Source organism: Stegastes partitus, unplaced genomic scaffold (assembly GCF_000690725.1).
Source record: "Stegastes partitus isolate 25-593 unplaced genomic scaffold, Stegastes_partitus-1.0.2 Scaffold84, whole genome shotgun sequence".
NCBI lineage: Eukaryota > Metazoa > Chordata > Actinopteri > Pomacentridae > Stegastes > Stegastes partitus.
Genome location: NW_007577815.1, coordinates 581,750 through 592,613, shown reverse-complemented (window position 1 = coordinate 592,613; position 10,864 = coordinate 581,750).

Genomic DNA, 10,864 nt, shown 5'->3' with positions numbered 1-10,864 from the left:
AAAAAAATCACTGATCCACCCGTCCCTGTGAGTCATTCATCAGTAATGTGGGGGAGTGTAGACTCCATTTCTAGGTTGCAGGGTGTGTCTGAAGTTGCATAGTCACCTTGCGAAACATTACATAAATGGTGCTAAAACATGTGCCCAACATCCTGTAGGTTAAAGGAAAGTTGCCAATGCGTGGGTGAATCAAACCGGCGCTCACAGAACAATGAAATGATTCAAGCTTGTAACTCGTGTTTTGATGGTTCCACCTTGCATAGTAAAAAAAACAAACAAAAAAACTAATGTGGGCATCAGTCAGGACCGACATACAGCAAGATGAACACAACTATCATGAGAGCACTGAACTATTATTTAGTTGTAATACTATGGTACAACAGATCTAATGTTAGTTTTGGCTTTAGCTGCTCACATTAGCAATGTGGCCAGCTAAATTCTGGTGCCTTTATGTCACTTTCGGACACTGGTGGGGCGCATCAGCTTGATTTTTCATTTGCCACAGTGTATATGGTGCAAGCAGCCACAACTTAATTATTAAAAATACAAACACAGACCTTGAGAACTGTTTGCTAAGATCACCAGTGGTGTTTAGCTGCAGCACCTGTTGCAGGAGTCTTGGCGTTATCTTTGACTCAGCACAGATGATTAACTGGGGTAAAAGGTACTTTCAGATGAAGAGCGCTGAAATCCATCCTTTGTCTGAATTACGTAAATACGGAAACCACGACATTAATCATCTCAAAGCTAGATTACTGTAACTCTTTATACTTGCTATTAGCCAGGCCGCTCTGTCTTGTCTGCAGCGGCTGCAACACTCCTGTCTGGTACCACAAACATACCAAGCCTGTACCTGCAGCCCTGCACTGGCGATCTGTGACATACAGAATTGGGTTTTTAGGGGTCTTTTTTGTTTATAATGTCATGCATGGGTTGGCACTTTGGTATATTTCATAAATGCTCTGCTCCTGCGGTACCTCCAGGCCTCTTACATCTTCAGAATGACTATTTTCAGCTGTTCATTTAGTGGGTAGGGGATATTGTGTCTTTGCAGAGGCAGCCCTAAAGGTTTGGAATAGCTTTCCTTTTTCAAATTTTCCTTCTCCATTTAAAAAAAATAAAACAAAACATCTCAATACGTGCATGTGTTTGATGGCTCTTGATGTTCTTAATTTTTCAAAATATTTTATGTTTATCTTAGTTTAGAATTTGATCTTACTAGTTGGTATAATGGTTTTTCATGTTTTTTTTTGGTACTATTAAACAGTTGTTTCATTGTTTTCTGAAGTTTTTATCCTATTTTCTGTCTTGCTTTATTTCTTTTATATATTTTTCTTGTTGCCTGTCTCACAACATGCACAGCCTCAACTCAGATTGTTTTAAATGTACTATACAAATAAAATGTATTTGATTTGATGTAGTGTACACAAAAAAAAAATAAAGGCTACTGGCAAATGTATACAGTTACAACAACTGCATGTCTTTATTTCTATTCAAAATGTAATATTGTATCCCAGTTAGTGACTGCAACGTTTAGGTTTTTGTTCTGGTTATAGGTTGAACTAAAAAGCCACTACCAGAAGAACTGGGGGTTCTAGAGGGTTCAAAAGATAAAAGCAAATCAGATAAATACGAAGAACCAAGACCATTAAGAGTTTTATAAACTGATAAAAGAATCTTAAAACCAATTCTAAAAGAGACAGGTAACCAGTGCTGAGACTTTAAAATCGGTGCAACATGAGCTCTCCTTCTGGTCCATCTATTTTCTTCCGCTTATCTGGGGTTGGGTCATGGGGGCAGTAGGTGGAGCAGTTCATTCCAGACCTTTCTCCCCCCGGCGACGTTTTCCAGCTCTTCCTGGGGGATACCGAGGCGTTCTCAGGACAGCCGAGAGATAAAATCCCTCCAGCGGGTTCTGGGTCTGCCCTGGGGTCTCTTTCCAGGTGGACGTGTTCGGAAGACCTCCAGAGGTAGCTTCTCTGGAGGCATCCAAATCAGATGTCCATACCACCTCAACTGGCTCCTTTCGATGCGCAGGAGCAGCACCTCTCCTCCGAGCTCCCTCTGGATGTCCGAGCTCCTCACCCTATCTCTAAGGCTGAGCCCAGCCACCCTGTGGAGGGAGCTCATTTCGGCCGCTTGTATCCGCGATCTCGTTCTTTCAGTCACGACCCAAAGCTCATGACCATAGGTGAGGGTTGGGATGTAGATGGACTGGTAAATCGAGAGCTTCACCTTGTGACTCAGCTCTATCTTCACCACGATGGTCCGGTACAACACTCGTATTACTGCTGACGTCGCACCAAGCCGCCTGTCTATCTCGCGCTCCATTTTCCCATCACTCGTGAACAAGATCCCGAGATACTTAAACTCCCTCGCTTGAGGACGGAACTCCTTCTGCTCTTAGTGAGAATTCGTGCTGCCGAGTTTGCATGGTTTTAGTGCCAAAGCTTGCAGTTGTGAGATCAGCTTGTCTCTCTGAGCCTCAGTTTTGTCCTGGTTGACTTTTAGAAAGTTCTTTGCTAGCCATGATTTAATGTTTAAAATACAGTTAAAACTTGGGCCATCAGGAGACACGGCGATGTACAGCATAACTATGGAAACTGATGCCATGTCTCCTGATGACATTTCCAAGCGGTAACATATACAGAATAAAAAGTGTCTGACCTAAAATTGAACCCTGAGGAACACCATAATTTATTATATAGCTCTTAGAAGAGGAATCTTCTGTGCTTCCTAAAAACCCTGTATCAATCAGATGTGATTTAAACCAGCTGAAAACAGAACCAGAGAGTCAGATCCGACTGTGACGTCTGTCTAAATTAATGATCTACAGTGTGAAAGGCAGCACTTAAGTCCAGTAGTACCAAAAGAGATGGTTCATTTATATCTATATTGGCGCGCAGGTCATTTAAAGCCTGGACTAATGCTGTCTCTGTCCTGTGTTTGGCTCAAAACCCTGATTGATATTTTTCAAAGAACTGGTGGCAGCTGAGAAAGCCATTTATCTGATTAAAAATAAGTTTCTCTAAAGTGTTGCTTAAGAATGGCAGATTGGACACTGGCCTGTAGTTATCCAGTATGGGTGGATCTAAATTATTTCAGTTACTCTACATTTCATTTTGTTTTTTTCTGCTTCACTTCTCCATGGAGGTTTGGGAGTTGTAATGATTATTTTCTTTTTTATTGGAGCCACTGCATCAAGAGTTGACCTGAGTTTACCGATAAAACTATCTACAATAAAATCACAAGAGGAAGGTAAAATTTTGAGTATTACATAAAATATTGATATAATTTGCAGGCACTTCAGTAGCAATATAGTGTTTCCTGACAGATCTCTCTGAGATATTTTGCTTTTCAAACCTTTAGCAGTAAAAAGACACATGAATGATTGGACAAACCTACATCAGTCACCAGTGATCTTAGCACACAGGGCTTGGGTCATTACACGGTCTAAAATGTGGCCTCTGTTATGAGTAGCCTGGGTTACATGTTGAATAATGTTCATATAGTTGAGGAAATTTTAAAACCCTGAAGCAAAATAATCTATCTGATTATCAATATGGAGACTAAAATCACCTAATATCATGATTCGGTTTCAGCTGGTTTGGATGATGGAGAGCAGCTCTGAAAAATCTGGAAAAAAAATCAGAGTATTGTTTGGGATGTCTGTACACTGTCAGATAAAAATGGGGTGACCACTAAAAGTGAAACAGTATTCACAAGTTCTGTAGTCATCAAAAGTAATTTCTTTAAAACCAAGTGATGCTTAGAGGAGTATAAGAGGACAGTAAAATGAGTATAAAACGTTGTAATTTGGAGGTGAGGCTCTAATCAGAGCTGCTGGTCCATCAGTGTTCAACCATGTTTCAGTTAAAAACAAACCATCAGTGTGATGATGTAAAATCAGGTTGCTACTATGACATGTTTTGTGTAAAAGGGATCTTATGTTGAAAAGTAACATGTTTAGAGTTGCTAGTGGGTTTGTAATGAGTGGATTAGTGGTTGGTTTGTGTGTGGTTAAATTAACATGCAACTTTCTGAATACTAGTTGAGACAAACGTTGTGAACTAACCATTTGAAACGGACCACTAGACAACAGGCCCAGGTTATTTTAATTACAAAACGTTCACCTCACCAACTTTCCATAGCACAGTTAAATCATTGAAATTCTGTTTTGTGCACAATGATTTAATCTTAATAAAAGCATTTGATACAAATATGTCCACTGTATGAACCTGCAGTCTGTGTGGAACTGATCCTGTTAGAGGTGCACAGGAACACAGATCGTGTGAAGTTTCTGCTGCTGTGTGATGCTGCAGGTGCTTCTCACATTTAAAGGAAAGAATCTGACACACAGTCAGCTGTGGGCAACAAAAAGGACCTCTGCAAGTCTAATAATGGTTCAGCAAAACCTAAGTTACACTGGGTGACACCTGAATAGCGTTATTGCAAGATTCAGACATGACATGTTTCAGGTCTATCTGTCTATGAAAGTTGATTTGTGATGTGAGCTCTGTGTTGGAGCTCAGCTTAAGGAATCAGTGGTGGCCCCCAGTATGTACAGGATGACCCACAGCTTTAACACACACTCACAGTTCCAGTCTATTTGCAGTCAGCTTAAAGAATACTGCAGGTCTCTATGCTGCTTTCTTTTAGCTTTTAGGGGAATATGGTGACCTGTCAACTCCAAATATTAGGGGGGACTTGACTTCTCCTCGTCCCGAGCTGCAATTGCACACATGAATAAAAAAGGCTGTCTGCTGCGACATCTCTGAGAACTTACAGATAAGTAATTGGCTCCATGTGCTTCATTTTGGAAGCAAAGCTGTGCTTGTAGCCTTTCCATAGACCGATAAAGCTAATTGCTGCCAGTAGCATCTGCAGCAAATCTGCACTAGCTGAAATAACTACATCAGTTAATCTGCAAGCAATTAAAGACGGATGCTTTATGAGTGTTTGATTTGTTGGTGCTTAAGACCCTATAGAACCTGCCGTCTTCATAGTTCATAGAGTTCAAAAGATGCTACGGCTTCTTTTAGTCGGTGAAGGTGTAAGAATCCTGTTCTGTGAAGTGTGATAACTCCCGTTGATCACAGTAAAAACTTTACCTTTTCTGTGTAGCTTAAAATTCATCAAGAAGGCTTAGAGTGTATGTGTTCAAATGAAAGTCTGATGAAATGATGTGTCCTGAAATATAAGGAGGAAATAAAGATTCTGTCTTGTTGCTTGTTGGGGGAACATTAAATACATAATACAACTAGAATCTATCTTAGACTACAATAAAGATTCTTTTTCACTTTAATCAACTGTCAATCGCAACAAAATGTTTCAGTGTTTGTTTGTGGCATGTAAAACTGAACTGATGAATGAATGAAAATGTCTTTAGTGTCAATCAAACATCAATAAGATGAAAATAAGGAAATCACGAGCCACTTGGGATGACATAGAGTAAGATTAAGACAACACTGATGAGAACATTGACTGCTTTTCGGCTGTAAGGCTCTGTGTCCGCTGAATGACTGTACGATCGCGCTCTAACTGCTAACATTAGTGATGTGGTCAGCTGCATTATTGTCATTTCCGTCAATATAAGACCTGCTTTGAGCTCAGTGCGTTAATAACTCAGCCTGGTGTCCAGGGCAGCCATGGAAGAGGTGCTGATTAAAGAACTGAAGTGAACTCAGCGTAAGGCTTTCTGAGGAGTCAAGATGTTCAGACAGGAGAACTTAATCTGCATCTATTTCATGAGAAAGGTGCGTTAGGGCGGGATGAGCATATCTAAAAGCTTCCAACAGCCTCTCACACAATGTCTTACTTGAAAAGATACACTTATTGGCAAAGTTTCAGTGTTAGGTAAATGGTTTGTTATAAAAAAGAAGCTGTCAGTCAAATTCACCCAGTTTTATAGGAAGGTATGAATTCAACAACATACAGAAATCAAACACATTATGAAATATAATAGTAATCATAAATGTGGCCCCATTTCTTACATTAGATGGGAAAACTACTGTGATGTTAATGTTTCAAATCCCCAAGCGCGCAACTGCATTCCATTTATTCATTACACAAATATGAAGAGGACAAAAGAATGCAGCACCATGAATCCATTCCAAGAAAGATTGCCCGAAGGTGTTCCATCTTCACATTTGAACATTTAATGTCTTACACCACTCTGTTAGCTTTTTAAAGCACACATTTGTGCAGCATGATCCAGTTTAGTGACATGCTTGCAACCAGCATTGGACATATGGGGTTGTTGGTCACTGGTCAAGCAGTCTAGGCTAAGCCTACTAGCATGCTGTCGTTCATATTTAACACCTTCCATGTTATCAAAATGTGGAACTCTAAGTATGACTTCTGACAGTAACTGTTTGGATCACAGGGCATACTAAAAAGACATCCAGAAGTGAATGGTTCAGGATGAATACGCTTCTTGTTGCACCTGGGTCCACATTGTTCACATAAGACGCATGTCCAGTCCAAGCATTCCTGCATATTTCACTACACAGCTGGGTGTCGCCTCTGACTTAATTCGATTCTCGGGAGAAGCTCCTGAAGCCTCTGAATCTTGCCAGTTTCTCATCATTGACCCTGTGGTCCTTCTACTCAGAACACATCACGAATGGTGAACAAAGAAACACAAAGAGTTGTTTTCTGGTAAACTTTCACACATTATTAAATGTTGACCTGCATTCATGCAAAAATCCTGACCAGTGTCCAGTGCTGGCTGAGAGGAAGGGGATGAAAAAACTGTGAGCTGGTGCAGGATGACCTGTAGAGATAGACCCCATGGGTTGGTCTGAATAGGATATAAGACAACTGGGTGTTCAACCACTGTGGTCATTCAGACAGGTATAACTGCACCTTCTTTCAAATACAGGGTAAGAGCATCATTTGCTTGCACCTTATTCATTATTGCCACTTGGTGGCCCTGAGGAACACCCTTGACCCCAAGCTGCTTCAGTGGAGCTGTTAAGTGTTGATAGATCAAACTGTGGTTGCATTGGACTCTAACTGTGAGTATCAACAGAATCTTCCTGACAAAGAAGGCAATGCAATCAGATAAGCTGTCACGGTTAAATAATGCTTTCTGTCTTCAACTTCACCCTGTAAAACCAAACGGTTGGCTGGCGTAATCATAAAGTAAACACTGCATTCAGTGAATTTTCTGAATGAATGTCAGCGGAAGAATCATTGGATACTGTTCTGTTCAATTTTCCTTTCTTCTTATCACTGTGTAATTGTTTGCACAACAGACAAACTCTTACCAAACCCATTTCCTGTCTGTCTTCACACCTTGTGTTTTGGGTTTCACATGTGCGTCTCGATAATATTTCCTTTTGATGAGATTTCTCCTATTCTCCTATGAGAAAGACAGTGAGTTAAAATGAGCTTGCAGTTCACTATATCCCATTGCACTGTGTCAGAAAGATCCCCTTAATCCCTACAACATAACCTTCCTCTCAGCATGCTCAAAACACTCTGGAACAGAAAGAAAAAAAAATGTTTTCCATATCATTAGAATCGATCTCGACCTCTGTCCAACCAATGAGCAGAAAGCTGTACAGTCTGTCTGAATGCAAAATTTATGTCTTATCTTGGAAAAAGTAGCTCAGAGGTTTCAGCCTCCTCCCTGGCCTTATCATCAAAAACACAAGTTCCAGCAGCGTGCAGGGGTAAGCGGTGCAGAAATTCACAAATACCGTTGACTCTGACTGATTTGGCAAATAAAATAGGTATAACCAGAAATGTACTGTTGTACTGCAAAATGTAGAATAAGACGTTGATGAGCTGTAGAGCACGGCAAACGTATAAAGTGACTGTATGGTCTGTGTTTGTCAGTATGCCCAGTGGGCCATGACACCATCAGTCACCCCAACTACCAGTCCAATCTTTGGGTGTAGAACAGAACCAACTGCTCATAACTGTGAGACCATTTCAGCTACAGCTCCGAACATCACAACCAACAGACTGAAACAGAGGTTTTACTTCAGCACTCTCCAGCCTGCATCATCGTGTACTCCCCATCCACAAGCCACTGCTTCCTGCTGAGCTGCATATCTGCATACTGCAGACAACTGCTTATTAGATAATGCTAAACTGGCACACACAAGCATGAGGTCTGCTAAACGCTGTGATGATGGCTGACTTCATGCAGTTTGTGATGAGAGGTTTTCCACAATATTCTGTTTTCTCCATTCTTCTAACAGCAGAGAGATGAACCACTTGGAACTGTTATTCACTATTGCAACAATATGAATGCTGAACTCATTCAGCTTGATAGCTATTGCACTGACACATATAAGGTGACACAACATGTGTTTGGAACTGTAAGTATTTCATTGACACATATCGCATTTAAAAATGAAAAGAGAGCAACATTATTCAAATGGTTCAGATCAAAACAGATGCTCCGTTATACGTTCTGCTCCCGTGGTCAGTATAACATCAACCAAAAATATGCTGTTTTCAATATTCAGGCAGTTCACATCATTGCATATCTCTGTATTTTTGGCAATGACGATTGTGTTACCGGGATCATAAACACTGTCCAGAAGAGACTACAGTTTTGTTTCCTCCTGAATTAGTCCAAAGTAATAATTAATTTAGTACTAGTATGTGGTGGAACATTTACTCAACTACTTTGCAAAGTACAGTATTGAGGAAGTTGTGCTCATGCTAATTTACTATTGTACATTACTTTATGCTTCCAGTCCACCCCAGTTCAGAAGAAAACACTTTCCTGGTTACTTTTCAGGTTAGTGTTTTAGCTTCGATAAGCTAGATTAAAAGCCTATAAAACAGAATGCTTTGCCAGACATTAAATCAGAGGTTCCCAGCATTTGTGGTGTGTGGCCTCTAACAAGAAAGAAGGCTTGGACCTCGTCAAAGTTCAGATTGTTTCATTGAAGTGACCTGTTCATAGTCCACAGATGTACACTGATCACACACAAAAAGTACAGATTTTTTAAAAAAAAAATCATCTTCCTTCTTCTTTTCAATCCTATTAATCATCTCATAATCACCCATTTTTTCTTGTAACCCCTGGGAACCACTGGCCTGAACTATATCTGTGTTCTTATTTGATGTAATTTTTATTTTTATTTTTTTAAAATTATTTCTTTGGTCAACATTTGTTGTTTTTAAAATCTGGTACATGAATCCATCAGTGTTAACAATATAATCATGCAATATATAATAATGATGATTCACTTAACTCTTCTTTTGGTTACTTAGGGTATGTCTAGTTGATTCCTAACTGTTCATTTAGCAGAATTTTTAACACAGGACTTTAACGAATTAAAGGGTGTCCTAACTTGTTGTAAAGACTGAATGCCTCTCGTGTCAGTGTCAGTGGCTGTGGACTTGACTGTTTTATGAAGAGCCCTGTTTGTTTGTTTTGCGACTGTAAGATTATTAAATGAATAGCTTTGGATCTGTTTATCTTACATTCCAATCATACGTTAAGGCCCTCCAACATAATCTGATATTTGATGTTTTTGATGAAAAATGTGATATATTCTTTTACTGTTCATAAACGTTTGATCTGTTTACTGAAGTGACAACATTTTTCTGCTTCATGAAATGTTTTAAGACCAAGATTTTTCTGTTTCAGCATGTCAGCACAGGATAGTTTTTAGCAGTGACATCATTGTGCATATGGATGCTTTCCTGTTGCTAAAAATAGAAAGTGGCCTCTCTAGTTATTAAAGTATCTCACAAAATATGAAAAAACAGACAGCCGAGTAGCAATGAAAACACATTTTATTGTTTTATTGTAAGCTTTACTAGTTAGATAAGTTATCTTTGGACTATGGACAGAATGTTTCTCTCAACAACACAGACACTGTTTTGGCCTGATTATTATTTGTTTGAGGTTTTTTGTCATGGCACTTGATGGGTCACTTTTTTCTCTTCACAAGCACCTGCATTTCTTCTCCTGGACTATATAAAAGGTCACTCAGCCAAAGTGCTAAAGAGGCAAAGGTTTGAAAATGTGAAAGATGAGACACAAAATAGCAGATTAAAATCAAAGTTTAGATTTATAAACTCAAAAACAGTACAGGCAAGTTAAATAAGTGCAAACTTTCAAGAAAAATTAAAGCGATTGACTAAAACAACAGAAAAAGACAAAAGATAAGAAAAATAAAACCTTGAAAAACTCTCTCACTCAGGTCTCCCTCTTGCTTACTACGCTCGACCAACAAAAACCACCTGATACAACCACCACAACGGGGCCGGAAGTGGATAGCTAGACTCTTCTCTGTCATTCTCCGGTGTTGGGACGAGCTACCTGTTCAATCTGCAGAGTCCCTCTCAGTCTTTAAGAAAAGACTAAAGACCCAGCTCTTCACTGAACACCTCTGCACTTGACAGGCATAGAAAAAAGGAGAAAAAAAACAAACAAACAAACAACATCAACAAAAACATTTCCGATTATCTCCCACACTGCCTGTAGCCACCAGTGTCCTATCACACATGAACTTGTTCTATGGCATTTATCCAGGTTGCTTTGTCCAGACTAGATCCTCGCTTGTGTTGCATTTACTCTCAAATATATGTCGCTTCAGATGAAAGTGTCTCCCAAAATGAAACTGTAGAATTGTAAAAGTTTGGGCACTATAGTAACTGACCACTGCTACCAGGCTTGTATACAGAAATTATATTGGTAAACGTTTGGGTCTAGATCATTCAGAGACTTATAGACAGTAAGAAAGAAATTAAATGAATTTAACTGGATGCCAGTGTAGGGATCTAAGAATCAAAGTAATGTGACCTCTCCTCTTGGTGTTAGTCAGTATTCTAGCATTTTGAATGCCTCGCAAATGTCAAATGAATAATTTGCTATATATAAAATATT